The sequence below is a fragment of the Oncorhynchus masou genome, chromosome 15 (genome assembly GCF_036934945.1).
Source record: "Oncorhynchus masou masou isolate Uvic2021 chromosome 15, UVic_Omas_1.1, whole genome shotgun sequence".
Classification (NCBI taxonomy): domain Eukaryota; kingdom Metazoa; phylum Chordata; class Actinopteri; order Salmoniformes; family Salmonidae; genus Oncorhynchus; species Oncorhynchus masou.
In genome coordinates this window covers 56,304,174-56,319,091 of record NC_088226.1, presented here as the reverse complement: position 1 = coordinate 56,319,091, position 14,918 = coordinate 56,304,174, and positions in this window count along the sequence as shown.

The window sequence follows — 14,918 nt, the reverse complement described above, 5'->3', positions numbered from 1 at the left end:
AGGATGAACCAGACTTGTGGAGGTCTACATTTTTTTTCTGAGGTCTTGGCTGATTTCTTTTGATTTTCCCATGATGTCAAGCAAAGAGGCACGGAGTTTGAAGGTAGGCCTTGAAATACATCCACAGGTACACCTTCAATTGACTCAAATGATGTCAATTGGCCTATCAGAAGCTTCTAAAGCCATGACATTATTTTCTGGAATTTTCCAAACTGTTTAAAGGCACAGTCAACTTAGTGTATGCAAACTTCTGACCCACTGGAATTGTGATACAGTGAAATAATCTGTCTGTAAACAATTGTTGGAAAAATGACTTGTGTCATGCACAAAGTAGATGTCCTAACCAACTTGCCAAAACTATAGTTTGTCAACAAGAAATGTGCGGAGTAGTTGAAAAACGAGTTTTAATGACTCCAATCTAAGTGTATGTAAACTTCTGACTTCAACTGTAAAAATGTAGAACAAAACAAACATCACGACAAGAGAGACATCACAACACTACATAAAGAGAGACCTAAGACAATAACACAGCATGGCAGCAACACAATCAATGTAGATGAAGGGGAGGAGACAGGCTAAAGACTGATTTTTAAGCCTTGTGACAATTGAGACATGGATTGTGAATATGTGCCATTCAGAGGGTGAATGGGCAAGACAAAAGGTTTAAGTGTCTTTGAATGGGGTATGGTAGTAGGTGCCAGGCACACCGGTGTGTGTCAACAACTACAACGCGGCTGGGTTTTTCACGGTCAACAGTTTCCTGTGTAACAAGAATGGTCCATGACCCAAAGGACATCCAGTCAACTTGGCACAACTGTGGGAAGCATTGTAGTCAAGATGGGCCATTATCCCAGTGGAATGCTTTCAACATCTTGAAGAGTCCATGCCCCATGAGGGTGGGGGGGTCTTAATGTTTTGTACAGTGTACAAAGTTGTATCAAATGGTTAAGTTAGTAGAAAATAGGACAGGGTATACCAACATTAGTAGCAAGTAAAGTAGGCTGGTCCTATTCCCTACAGTGTGATTATGTGTCTCGTGTGTGTATGTGACCAACATTGTGAGAAACATTAAGATGGATGATAAGCTACACTCTTAGAAAGAAAGTTGCTATTGAAAATCAAAAGAGGTTATTTGGCTGTCCCCATACCTCGGAGAACCCTTTGAAGAACCCCTTTTGGTTCTAAGTAGAACCCTTTTGGATCCAGGTAGAACTAATTTGGGTTCCATGTAGAACCCTTTCCACACAGAGGGTTCTACATGGAACTCAAAAGACTTCTACCTAGAACCTAAAGAGGTTCTTCAATATGGTGTGTGAGCCCCCTTCTCTCCCTCCCCCACCCCCTTCTCTCTCACTCTCCCCCAGTCTCTAAATGAAAATCTCAGCATCCCTCCCAGTGAGAGTGTAAATCATTGATTGATTAATTAATAACTTACTCTGTTCTCTCTCAGCTACACCCCAGCAAAGCAGTCATATCACTCTGGCTATGGGGATATCTCACTAAAACAGGTCAAGGCACACAGGAGTTACATTTCTACTCAGAGCTTACAGTAGAGCTAACTGTACTTTAACCTATAGCATAGCCACACAAAGCTATCGCAACCAGCTTCTGTTGCGTAGACATTTAAGTATATACACGGCATTTGTACAGAATTCTTGTCTTGCGATTGATTACTTTATTTTCACTCTCACATGTCACATTAAAACCACCTGCATAATGAGATGGTGACGACAGAAGGAAAATAAGGATTATTGTGTGAGTGTGTATGAGTTGAATAATTAAAGGCTACCTGAGAACTCTGGTTACAGCAGATTGGCCTGCTCTCCTGCTGCTCAGTGATACTGCTCAGTGATACCCCCACACACACACACACACACACTGTCTGTCAGCACGGGGACCTACACACAATTAGCCACCTGAGAAGAGTCTAGCACCACACATAGCAATCAATGCCAGGTTCAAAGAAAGTTTGAGTAAGAAGTTTTACTGCACATGAATACACCTCCAAACTCTAAATGTAATCTGATATGTAATCTGCTACCTCCAAACTCTAAATGTAATCTGATATGTAATCTGCTATCTCCAAACTCTAAATGCACTGATATTGTAGATATCAGTGCATGGTTGGATGGTTTTGTAAGAGAGATTCTCCAACTCCTACCTCATTCCTCTTCAATTTTGCCTTGAGGTTCTTCATTTTGGCTTACTGCACTTGGCACCCAGAAAAGTGAAACTCTGAAAAGAAATACATCAATTATTCCACTCACCATAGCATTTCAACACATGGGTTGCTAGCTTTAACATGCATTCAAACAGGTGTCCCTTTGCATAACCTACAATACAACAATAACCCGGTTTGATGGAGTCGTGTGATAACCACCATACCATGGCATTGTTAAATACTAGTTTCTGATTGGCTTAAAGGGCATTTTACAGCATGCGTCATTTCCGTATAATGCACAGTATATTAGCGCATTGTGGAACACACCTTCCATTTTGTTCATTATTTTCCATATAGAATGCATAGCCCCTCATTGATTATGCCTTACATATTTTTTAGAATGCCATCATCGAGACAGAGAAATTCTCAGTTTCATTTATGAAGCATTTTGCCTTTTGGGAAAAATAACCAATACATTTACAGTTTTTATCAGTGTTGGGGAAGCTACACTAAAAATATAGTTTACCAAGCTACAAATTATTTCACACAAAAATAATTTACGCTTACACTAAAGCTAACCTTATTAAAAATGTATATTTTAGTTAACTAAAGTTACTTTGAAAAAGTAGTTCACTACATCCAAACTACTTTGGGGAAAAATTATCCTTTGTAAATCTGTAATGTCATAGACTACTTCATCCAGATTAGATTTTTGCATGAATAGTAGTGCATAGTTCCAAGTATCCTAGTTAGCTACACTGCTACTTGACAAAAAAAAGTTATTAACTACTGGAAACACTACTTATATTTGAATTGAGTTCAACTACCACCAAGCTACTGCAAAATGTAGTTCAATTACTAGTTGAAATACATGTAGTTCACACTGATTATTATTAAAGTGGTAATGAATAGGTAATGTACATGTAGTAGGAAGGGGTTGCTTCGGCCCCATGAGTCGCCTGCTATCGCTATGTTCATTGAAAATAAGAATTTGTTCTTAACTGACTTGCCTAGTAAAATTAAGGTAAAATAAAAAATAAAATAAAAATCGCAACGTACACCACTGATCATGTTGGGACTTTCAAAGGCACCTGCCCTTTCTTCTAGATCCTCCAATCACCTATGCGCAAGAGGTTGGATCAGAGTTTGATTGGCGGGGGTAGATGACAGATTTAGTGTCGTATGTATTTTTTATGTAAACATTGGAATAACTCATATGTATCAAATAAGGACAAATATTCATATTTCATCTCAAATTAGTGTAGGCTAATTTCTCTTTATAAATAATCTAGTTCAATGCTGGTTTATTGCTATAAAGCATGTTTTACTGCATTGCAGTTTGTCTTGCGGCATATCCCAAATTGTAACTCTAACCACGTTTCCGTACAGAGTTTTTATGCTAGTAAAGTTGTACCTTATTAAAACAAATTCACGACAGCTGTGATGGAAAGAGGAAGTGTCGATACAATTTTATACAGGCCGACAGATAATTTCTTTGTTTTATTTTTTTTTATTTTAAATACTACAAATAATTATAATTATAATATTTTAAAAATACATTAAAAAAGGGAAACATTTGTTCGTTTGACATGGTAGGATCTATTTATGTCGGTAAAATTAGTTATGAAAAAAATGGTAGTGTAAACGCCTTTATGCTCAAATATTGATATAATAACTTGTCATACAAACTCAGCAAAAAAAGAAACCATTTTTCAGGACCCTGTCTTTCAAAGATAATTCGTAAAAATCCAAATAACTTCTCAGATCTTCATTATAAAGGGTTTAAACTCAGTTTCCCATGTTTGTTCAACGTACCATAAACAATTAATGAACATGCACCTGTGGAAGGGACATTAAGACACTAACAGCTTACAGACGGTAGGCAATTAAGGTCACAGTTATGAAAACTTAGGACACTAAAGTGGCCTTTCTACTGACTCTGAAAAACACCAAAAGAAAGATGCCCAGAGTCTCTGCTCATCTGGAAGAACGTACCTTACACGGAACCCAAACCGGCTGCACGTGTGCGCCATCGTGCATAAATGTATTTTGTCACCCCACACCAAACGCGATCACAACATGCAGGTTAAAATATCAAAACAAACTCTGAACCAAATCTATTAATTTGGGGACAGGTCGAAAAGCATTAAACATGTATGGCTAATTTGTCCTATTTAGCTAGCTTGCTGTTGCTAGCTAATTTGTCCTGGGATATAAACATTGAGTTGTTATTTTACCTGAAATGCACAAGGTCCTCTACTCCGCCAATTAATCCACACATAAAACGTTCAACCGAATCATTTCTAGTCATCTCTCTTCCTTCCAGGCCTTTTATTCTATTGACTTTATATTGCGATTGCAACTTTCATAAATTAGTGGTGTACTCAGCCTGTTAGGCATGCTGCAAGGATTCATGAGGACTGCAGATGTGGCCAGGGAATAAATTGCAATGTCTGTACTGTGAGACGCCTACAACAGTGCTACAGGGAGACAGGACGGACAGCTGATCATCCGCACAGTGGCAGACCATGTGCAACAACACTTGCACAGGATCAGTACATCCGAACATCAGAACAGCGGGACAGATACAGGATGGCAACAACTGCCTGAGTTACACCAGGAACGCACAATCCCTCCATCAGTGCTCAGACTGTCCGCAATAGGCTGAGAGAGGCTGGACTGAGGGCTTGTAGGCCTGTTGTAAGACAGGTCCTCACCAGACATCACCGGCAACAACGTCGCCTATGGGCACAAACCCACCGTCGTTGGATCAGACAGGACTGGTAAAAAGTGCTCTTCACTGATGAGTCACGGTTTTGTCTCACCAGGGATGATGGTCGGATTAGCGTTTATCGTCGAAGGAATGAGCGTTACACTGAGGCTTGTACTCTGGAGCGGGATCGATTTGGGGGTGGAGGGTCCATCATGGTCTGGGGCGGTGTGTCACAGCATCATCGGACTGAGCTTGTTGTCATTGCAGGCAATCTCAATGCTGTGCGTTACAGGGAAGACATCCTCCTCCCTCATGTGGTACCCTTCCTGCAGGATCATCCTGACATGACCCTCCAGCATGACAATGCCACCAGCCATACTGCTCGTTCTGTGCATGATTTCCAGCAAGACAAGAATGTTAGTGTTCTGCCATGGTCAGCGAAGAGCCCGGATCTCAATCCCATTGAGCACGTTTAGGACCTGTTGGATCGGAGGGTGGGGGCTAGGGCCATTCCCCCTCAAAATGTCCGGGAACTTGCAGGTGCCTTGGTGGAAGAGTGGGGTAACATCTCACAGCAAGAACCGGCAAATCTGGTGCAGTCCATGAGGAGATGCACTGCAGTACTTAATGCAGCTGGTGGCCACACCAGATACTGACGGTTACTTTTGATTTTGAACCCACTTTGTTCAGGGACACATTATTCCATTTCTGTTAGTCACATGTCTGTGGAACTTGTTCAGTTTATATCTCAGTTGTTGACTCTTGTTATGTTCATACAAATATTTACAGATGTTAAGTTTGCTGAAAATAAAGCAGTTGACAGTGAGAGGACGGTGCTTTTTTTTAGAAGTAACCTTGGAGACACGCAATAATATGTTGTGTGTGGTCCTCCCACTATAACTCAGGAAACCATGCAGTTTATTAGGCTACAGATTAAATAAATTCTGATTAACTTCAATGGGGGTTGAAAGTGCTTGAGTTTGATGCTCCTTTCTAATAAATATTGAGGGTATTATTCTGGTGACATGATGATCAATGCTTGACTGCCATTTGACAAATAAAAATATTGTTGTTTTATGCATAATAATCTAATCATGTAGACTAGCCTACCAGCACTGTATTTGCGAGCTGTTGGCTCGAGCACTTGTTCCAATACTAGAGTAGGCACATTTGCTATTTAAGGCAGCAGTGTTTGTGACAAAATTATGGGGCGAAAATGTAATGGAAACAGATTGAATTTTGCATTTTTATTTGGCACATGAACATTTACATTTCATTTTGGGGTGAACTACGTCCTCGCGCGCTGAACTACGTCCTCGCGCACTGAACTACGTCCTCATGCACTGAACTACGTCCTCACACACTGCTTTTTATCAGCAACAAGTTTGTGTGTGAAAATGCGCATATTTTCTTCATGTGCATTTTATCGTATTCGCATGAAAATCTGTCTCCAAATGGAGGGAAACCTAGCTTTGAATCAAATCAAAGTTTATTTGTCATGTGCGCTGAATACAACAGGTGTAAACCTTACAGTGAAATGCTTACATACAGGCTCTAACCAATAGTGCAAAAAAGGTATTAGGTGAACAATAAGTAAGTAAAGAAATAAAACAGTAAAAAGACAGACTCTATACAGTAGTGAGGCTACAGTGCCTTGCGAAAGTATTCGGCCCCCTTGAACTTTGCGACCTTTTGCCACATTTCAGGCTTCAAACATAAAGATATAAAACTGTATTTTTTTATGAAGAATCAACAACAAGTGGGACACAATCATGAAGTGGAACGACATTTATTGGATATTTCAAACTTTTTTAACAAATCAAAAACTGAAAAATTGGGCGTGCAAAATTATTCAGCCCCAATAAGTTAATACTTTGTAGCGCCAACTTTTGCTGCGATTACAGCTGTAAGTCGCTTGGGGTATGTCTCTATCAGTTTTGCACATCGAGAGACTGAAAATTTTTCCCATTCCTCCTTGCAAAACAGCTCGAGCTCAGTGAGGTTGGATGGAGAGCATTTGTGAACAGTAGTTTTCAGTTCTTTCCACAGATTCTCGATTGGATTCAGGTCTGGACTTTGACTTGGCCATTCTAACACCTGGATATGTTTATTTCTGAACCATTCCATTGTAGATTTTGCTTTATGTTTTGGATCATTGTCTTGTTGGAAGACAAATCTCCATCCCAGTCTCAGGTCTTTTGCAGACTCCATCAGGTTTTCTTCCAGAATGGTCCTGTATTTGGCTCCATCCATCTTCCCATCAATTTTAACCATATTCCCTGTCCCTGCTGAAGAAAAGCAGGCCCAAACCATGATGCTGCCACCACCATGTTTGACAGTGGGGATGGTGTGTTCAAGGGGTTGAGCAGTGTTGCTTTTACGCCAAACATAACGTTTTGCATTGTTGCCAAAAAGTTCAATTTTGGTTTCATCTGACCAGAGCACCTTCTTCCACATGTTTGGTGTGTCTCCCAGGTGGCTTGTGGCAAACTTTAAACAACACTTTTTATGGATATCTGTAAGAAATGGCTTTCTTCTTGCCACTCTTCCATAAAGGCCAGATTTGTGCAATATACGACTGATTGTTGTCCTATGGACAGAGTCTCCCACCTCAGCTGTAGATCTCTGCAGTTCATCCAGAGTGATCATGGGCCTCTTGGCTGCATCTCTGATCAGTCTTTTCCTTGTATGAGCTGAAAGTTTAGAGGGACGGCCAGGTCTTGGTAGATTTGCAGTGGTCTGATACTCCTTCTATTTCAATATTATCGCTTGCACAGTGCTCCTTGGGATGTTTAAAGCTTGGGAAATCTTTTTGTATCCAAATCCGGCTTTAAACTTCTTCACAACAGTATCTCGGACCTGCCTGGTGTGTTCCTTGTTCTTCATGATGCTCTCTGCGCTTTTAACGGACCTCTGAGACTATCACAGTGCAGGTGCATTTATACGGAGACTTGATTACACACAGGTGGATTGTATTTATCATCATTAGTCATTTAGGTCAACATTGGATCATTCAGAGATCCTCACTGAACTTCTGGAGAGAGTTTGCTGCACTGAAAGTAAAGGGGCTGAATAATTTTGCACGCCCAATTTTTCAGTTTTGATTTGTTAAAAAAGTTTGAAATATCCAATAAATGTCGTTCCACTTCATGATTGTGTCCCACTTGTTGTTGATTCTTCACCTTTACGCAGACAACACCATTCTGTATACTTCTGGCCCTTCTTTGGACACTGTGTTAACAACCCTCCAGGCAAGCTTCAATGCCATACAACTCTCCTTCCGTGGCCTCCAATTGCTCTTAAATACAAGTAAAACTAAATGCATGCTCTTCAACCGATCGCTACCCGCACATGCCCACCTGTCCAACATCACTACTCTGGACGGCTCTGATTTAGAATACGTGGACAACTACAAATACTTAGGTGTCTGGTTAGACTGTAAACTCTCCTTCCAGACCCATATCAAATATCTCCAATCCAAAGTTAAATCTAGAATTGGCTTCCTATTTCGCAACAAAGCATCCTTCACTCATGCTGCCAAACATACCCTTGTAAAACTGACCATCCTACCAATCCTCGACTTTGGCGATGTCATTTACAAAATAGCCTCCAATACCCTACTCAACAAATTGGATGCAGTCTATCACAGTACAATCCGTTTTGTCACCAAAGCCCCATATACTACCCACCATTGCGACCTGTACGCTCTCGTTGGCTGGCCCTCGCTTCATACTCGTCGCCAGACCCACTGGCTCCATGTCATCTACAAGACCCTGCTAGGTAAAGTCCCCCCTTATCTCAGCTCGCTGGTCACCATAGCATCTCCCACTTGTAGCACACGCTCCAGCAGGTATATCTCTCTAGTCACCCCCAAAACCAATTCTTTCTTTGGCCGCCTCTCCTTCCAGTTCTCTGCTGCCAATGACTGGAATGAACTACAAAAAGCACTGAAACTGGAAACACTTATCTCCCTCACTAGCTTTAAGCACCAACTGTCAGAGCAGCTCACAGATTACTGCACCTATACATAGCCCACCTATATTTTAGCCCAAACAACTACCTCTTTCCCTACTGTATTTAATTTATTTATTTATTTTGCTCATTTGCACCCCCCATTATTTTTATTTCTACTTTGCACATTCTTCCATTGCAAATCTACCATTCCAATGTTTTACTTGCTATATTGTATTTACTTTGCCACCATGGCCTTTTTTTGCCTTTACCTCCCTTATCTCACCTCATTTGCTCACATCGTATATAGTCTTGTTTATACTGTATTATTGACTGTATGTTTGTTTTACTCCATGTGTAACTCTGTGTCGTTGTATGTGTCGAACTGCTTTGCTTTATCTTGGCCAGGTCGCAATTGTAAATGAGAACTTGTTCTCAACTTGCCTACCTGGTTAAATAAAGGTGAAATAAATAAATAAATATTCCCTGTTTTAGGTCAGGGAGGATCACCACTTTATTTTAAAAATGTGAAATGTCAGAATAATAGTAGAAAGAATAATTTATTTCAGCTTTTATTTCTTTCATCACATCCCCAGTGGGTCAGAAGTTTACATACACTCAATTAGTATTTGGTAGCATTGCCTTTAAATTGTTTAACTTGGGTCAAACATTTTAGGTAGCCTTTCACAAGCTTCCCACAATAAGTTGGGTGAATGTTGGCCCATTCCTCCTGACAGAGCTGGTGTAACTGAGTCAGCTTTGTAGGCCTCCTTGCTCACACACACTTTTTCAGTTCTGCCCACAAATGTTCTATAGGATGTATGACGGCTGCGTGGTCCCATGGTGTTTATACTTGCCTACTATTGTTTGTACAGATGAAGGTGGTACCTTCAGGCATTTGGAAATTGCTCCCAAGGATAAAACAGACTTGTGGAGGTCTACAATTTTTTTTTCTGAGGTCTTGGCTGATTTCTTTTGATTTTCCCATGATGTCAAGCAAAGAAGCAGTGAGTTTGAAGGTAGGCCTTAAAATACATCTACAGGTACATATCCAATTGACTCAAATGATGTCAATTAGCCTATCAGAAGCTTCTAAAGCCATGACATCACTTTCTGGAATTTTCGAAGCTGTTTTAAGGCACAGTCAACTTAGTGTATGTAAATGTCTGACCCACTGGAATTGTGATACAGTGAATTATAAGTGAAATAATTTGTCTGTAAACAATTGTTGGAAAAATTACTTGTGTCATGCACATAGTAGATGTCCTAACTGGCCAAAACTATAGTTTGTTAATTAACAAGAAATTTGTGGAGTGGTTGAAAAACAGGTTTTAATGACTCCAACCTAAGTGTATGTAAACTGCCAACATCAATTGTATGTACATAGAGATAAAGTGACTAGACAATAGGATATATAATAAACAGTAACAGCAGTATATGTTATGAGTTAAAAGAGTTAGTGCAAAAAAGGTCAACGCAGATCGTCCCGGTAGCTATTCAGCAGTCTAATGGCTTAGGTGTTGAAGCAGTTCAGGATCCTGTTGGTTCCGGACTTGCCGTGCCGTGCCGTGCCGTGCGGTAGCAGAGACAATCGTTTATAACTTTAGGGCCTTCCTGTGACAAGTCCTGGTACAGAGGTCCTGGATGGCAGGGAGTTCTGCCCCAGTGATGTACTGTGCTGTACGCATGACCCTCTGTAGCGCCTTGCGGTCGCATGCCAAGCAGTTGCCATACCAAGCAGTTGCCATACCAAGCAGTTGCCATACCAAGCAGTTGCCATACCAAGCAGTTGCCATACCAAGCAGTTGCCATACCAAGCAGTTGCCATACCAAGCAGTTGCCATACCAAGCAGTTGCCATACCAAGCGGTGATGCAACCAGTCAAGATGCTCTCAATGGGGCAGCTATATAACTTTTTGAGGATCTGAGATCCCATGCCAAATCTTTTCAGCCTCCTGAGGGGGAAGAGGCGTTGTCGTGCCCTCTTCACAACTGTGTTGGTGTGTGTGGACCATGATAATTCCTTAGGGATGTGGACACCGATGAACTTGAAGCTCTCGACCTGCTCCACTACAGCCCTGTCGATGTGGATGGGGGCGTGCTCGGCTATCCGTTTCCTGTAGTCCACGATCAGCTCCTTTGCCTTGTTGACGTTGACTGAGAGGTTGTTGTTCTGAAACCACACTGCCAGGTCTCTGACTTCCTCCAATTAGGCTGTCTTGTCATCGTCGGTGATCAGCCATAAAACCGTTGTGTCGCTTGCAAACTTAATGATAGTGTTGGAGTTGTGCGCATCCAAGCAGTTGTTTTGTCCAGGTGCAAAAGTGGAGTGCAATAGAGATTGTGTCATCTGTGGATCTGTTGGGGCAGTATGCAAATTGTAGTGGGTGCAGGGTGTCTGGGATTATGGTGTTGATGTCAGCCATGACTAGCCTTTCAAAGCATTTCAAATCAAAGCAAATCAAATCAAATTTCATTTGTCACATACACATGGTTAGCAGATGTTAATGCGAGTGTAGCAAAATGCTTGTGCTTCCAGTTCCAACAATGCAGTAATAACCAACAAGTAATCTAACTAACAATTCCAAAACTAATTTCTTATACACAGTGTAAGGGGATAAAGAATATGTACATAAAGATATGAATGAGTGATGGTGCAGAGCAGCATAGGCAAGATACAGTAGATGGTATCGAGTACAGTATATACATATGAGATGAGTATGTAAACAAAGTGGCATAGTTAAAGTGGCTAGTGATACATGTATTACATAAGGATGCAGTAGATGATAGAGTACAGTATATATGTATACATATGAGATTAATAATGTAGGGTATGTAAACATTATATTAGGAAGCATTGTTTAAAGTGGCTAGTGATATATTTTACATCCTTTCCCATCAATTCCCATTATTGAAGTGGCTGGAGTTGAGTCAGTGTGTTGGCAGCAGCCACTCAATGTTAGTGGTTGCTGTTTAACAGTCTGATGGAAGGAATACCTAGGATAGGATAAGTAATCCTTCTCACCCCCCCCTCTTAAATGATTTAGATGCACTATTGTAAAGTGGCTGTTCCACTGGATGTCAGAAGGTGAATTCACCAATTTGTAAGTCGCTCTGGATAAGAGCGTCTGCTAAATGACTTAAATGTAATGTAATGTAAATGATGGCCTTGAGATAGAAGCTGTTTTTCAGTCTCTCGGTCCCAGCTTTGATGCACCTGTACTGACCTCGCCTTCTGGATGATAGCGGGGTGAACAGGCAGTGGCTCGGGTGGGTGTTGTCCTTGATGATCTTTATGGCCTTCCTGTAACATCGGGTGGTGTAGGTGTCCTGGAGGGCAGGTAGTTTGCCCCCAGTGATACGTTGTGCAGACCTCACTACCCTCGGGAGAGCCTTACGGATGTGGGCGGAGCAGTTGCCGTACCAGGCGGTGATACAGCCCGCCAGGATGCTCTCGATTGTGCATCTGTAGAAGTTTGTGAGTGCTTTTGGTGACAAGCCGAAATTCTTCAGCCTCCTGAGGTTGAAGAGGCGCTGCTGCGCCTTCTTCACGATGCTGTCTGTGTGAGTGGACCAATTCAGTTTGTCTGTGATGTGTATGCCGAGGAACTTAAAACTTACTACCCTCTCCACTACTGTTCCATCGATGTGGATAGGGGGGTGTTCCCTCTGCTGTTTCCTGAAGTCCACAATCATCTCCTTAGTTTTGTTGACGTTGAGTGTGAGGTTATTGTCCTTCATGGCTACAGATGTGGGTTCTACGGGGCGACTTGAACAAGCTGCAACAAACATTCAAACTGGACAGTTATTATCTCGATCTCTTCATTCAAAGACTCAATCTTACTCTTACACTCTCCCTGACAGTTGTGGCTGCTTTGCGTGATATATTGTTGTCTCTACCTTCTTCCCCTTTGTGCTGTTGTCTGTGCCCAAAATATTTTTACCCTGTTTTGTGCTGCTACCATGTTGTGCTGCTGCCATATTGTGTTGCTACCATGTTGTTGTCATGTTGTGTTGCTGCCATGCTATGTTGTTGTCTTAGGCCTCCCTTTATGTAGTGTTGTGTTGTCTCTCTTGTCCTGATGTGTGTTTTGTCCTATATTTTAATCCCAGTCCCCGTCCCCGCAGGAGGCCTTTTACCTTTTGGGAGGCCGTCATTGTAAATAACAATTTGTTCTTAACTGACTAGCCTAGTTAAATAAAGGTTAGATAAGGGGGAAAGGGGGATACCTAGTTAGTTGTACAACTGAATGCCTTTAGCTGAAATGCGTCTTCCGCATTTAACCCAACCCCCCTTTGGCGCTCTTGGGCACAGGGACTATGGTGGGCTGCTCGAAACATGTAGGCATTGCACAGTGTAAACTAATAAAGTTAGAAAAGTCCAGAGCAATTTAAATGACATTTGGCTTGTATTCATGTTTCCCTGCCCCACACATTTTTGCTGTCAAGTTTGTGCCAATTTCAGGCAATTATAACACAATAAATAGACCTACACTAATTTACAGTCAACTAAAATATTGGAACTAAAATATGTATCTATCTGATTGAAACTACTGGATGTTCAGTGTGTAACTCTCCAAAGCTAACTTAATTATACCTGAAATGTGTTCTTCACAGAAGGTTGGCTGTGGCTATGTGGATGGTGGAGAGCAGAGCACTGTAGGGAGAGATACAACCCCAGGAACAGCACAGACAAACCACACCAGCCAAACAGTCAGGTCAGCTTCTCCTACATGTATCACATCATACAGCTTCATCAGAGAAATTATCTAACAGGTGTCATTATGAGAATGATGGACACATAATGACGTCTTTATGCAGTATGTTCAAATCACCAAAAGGGGGCGATAAATGCCAAGCATTAGTATTTGGTATTTTGTCACTGGTCTTCATTGATGATTGTGTTAGAGGTCTGTCCACCACATCGATTTTCATTAAACTGGATTTGATTTCAGTCTTTGGTAGAAAAAAATGGAAGATTGTTTATGCAAACACAACATCGTATCAATAAATGTGGTATTTTCTTTGTCCTCCTCTCTCTGTAGGGGGTTCTGCCTTTCCTTCTGTTTCTTGCACTACTTCACTCTTTTGTTCCCCACTGTCCCTCCTTCCTGGCATACCAGTCTGGAAGAAGTCATTTGGGGAGTATTGCGGGGGAGGAGAGGGGGAATTGTAGCGATGGTGGTGAGGGCTGCTGTTCAGCTATGACCTCATCCTCTCTTTCTCCGTGGAGGGAGTGAGATCATGGCTGTCGTAAAGAGGCATTAATGGTGTCTTAACTGGCCCAGAGAGTACTGGATCACCCACCTAATTGCTGAAATCCAATTGGCTCCTTAACAACCGTGTGCCCAGGATAAATGGACATTTGTGGAAGTATGAAGCACACTCTGCCTAGATGACAAATGTGCAATCCATTTCAACATAAATTATGTTTTCTCTTAGTGTGCAGACCAATTATGTAGTTTTCTTTGCAGATGTTGCATCACCATGCTTTTGCATAGGTGGGCATTTCTTGGAGAGTATTGCAGGCAGGCACCTCATGTCTTCCATTTGCTTGCTCAATATGTGTGTATCAGACTTTGCTGAGGATGACCGTTTGTGTTATTTATGAGGACAGTACAGGAGACAGTACAGTTTTAATTATTGTGCAGAGGAAATCCTTCGTCCTCTTTTACAAATTATCCCACCTCATTTACATAATTTTAAGTGGCATAGCCTAACTTGTTATTAAGCCATACTAATCAGCAAAAGAGTGTTGGAATGAGGAACATCAGAGGAAAAAATAGGAAACTTTGCAATTATGCAAAGCTTTTAGTCTCTTTTGATGAGTTTTCAATTGTTATTCAACCAGAACAAGCATTTCATTAATCTGGTCAAGTGTCAGCAGCAGGAAGTAGTTTTGGGGTATATAACTGGTCCCTAATATAGGACTAGTAAAAGCCCAGGGCACTACTTTTGTGAAAAATGTTAACTAAATGTACTTCAGTTTTTACCAGCATTTGTAATTTGAGTCTGATTATTATCTGTACAAAACAGTTAATCTGATAATTATTGTGGAAAATAAAAATAGTTGCTTAATATATGTTTTCCAGT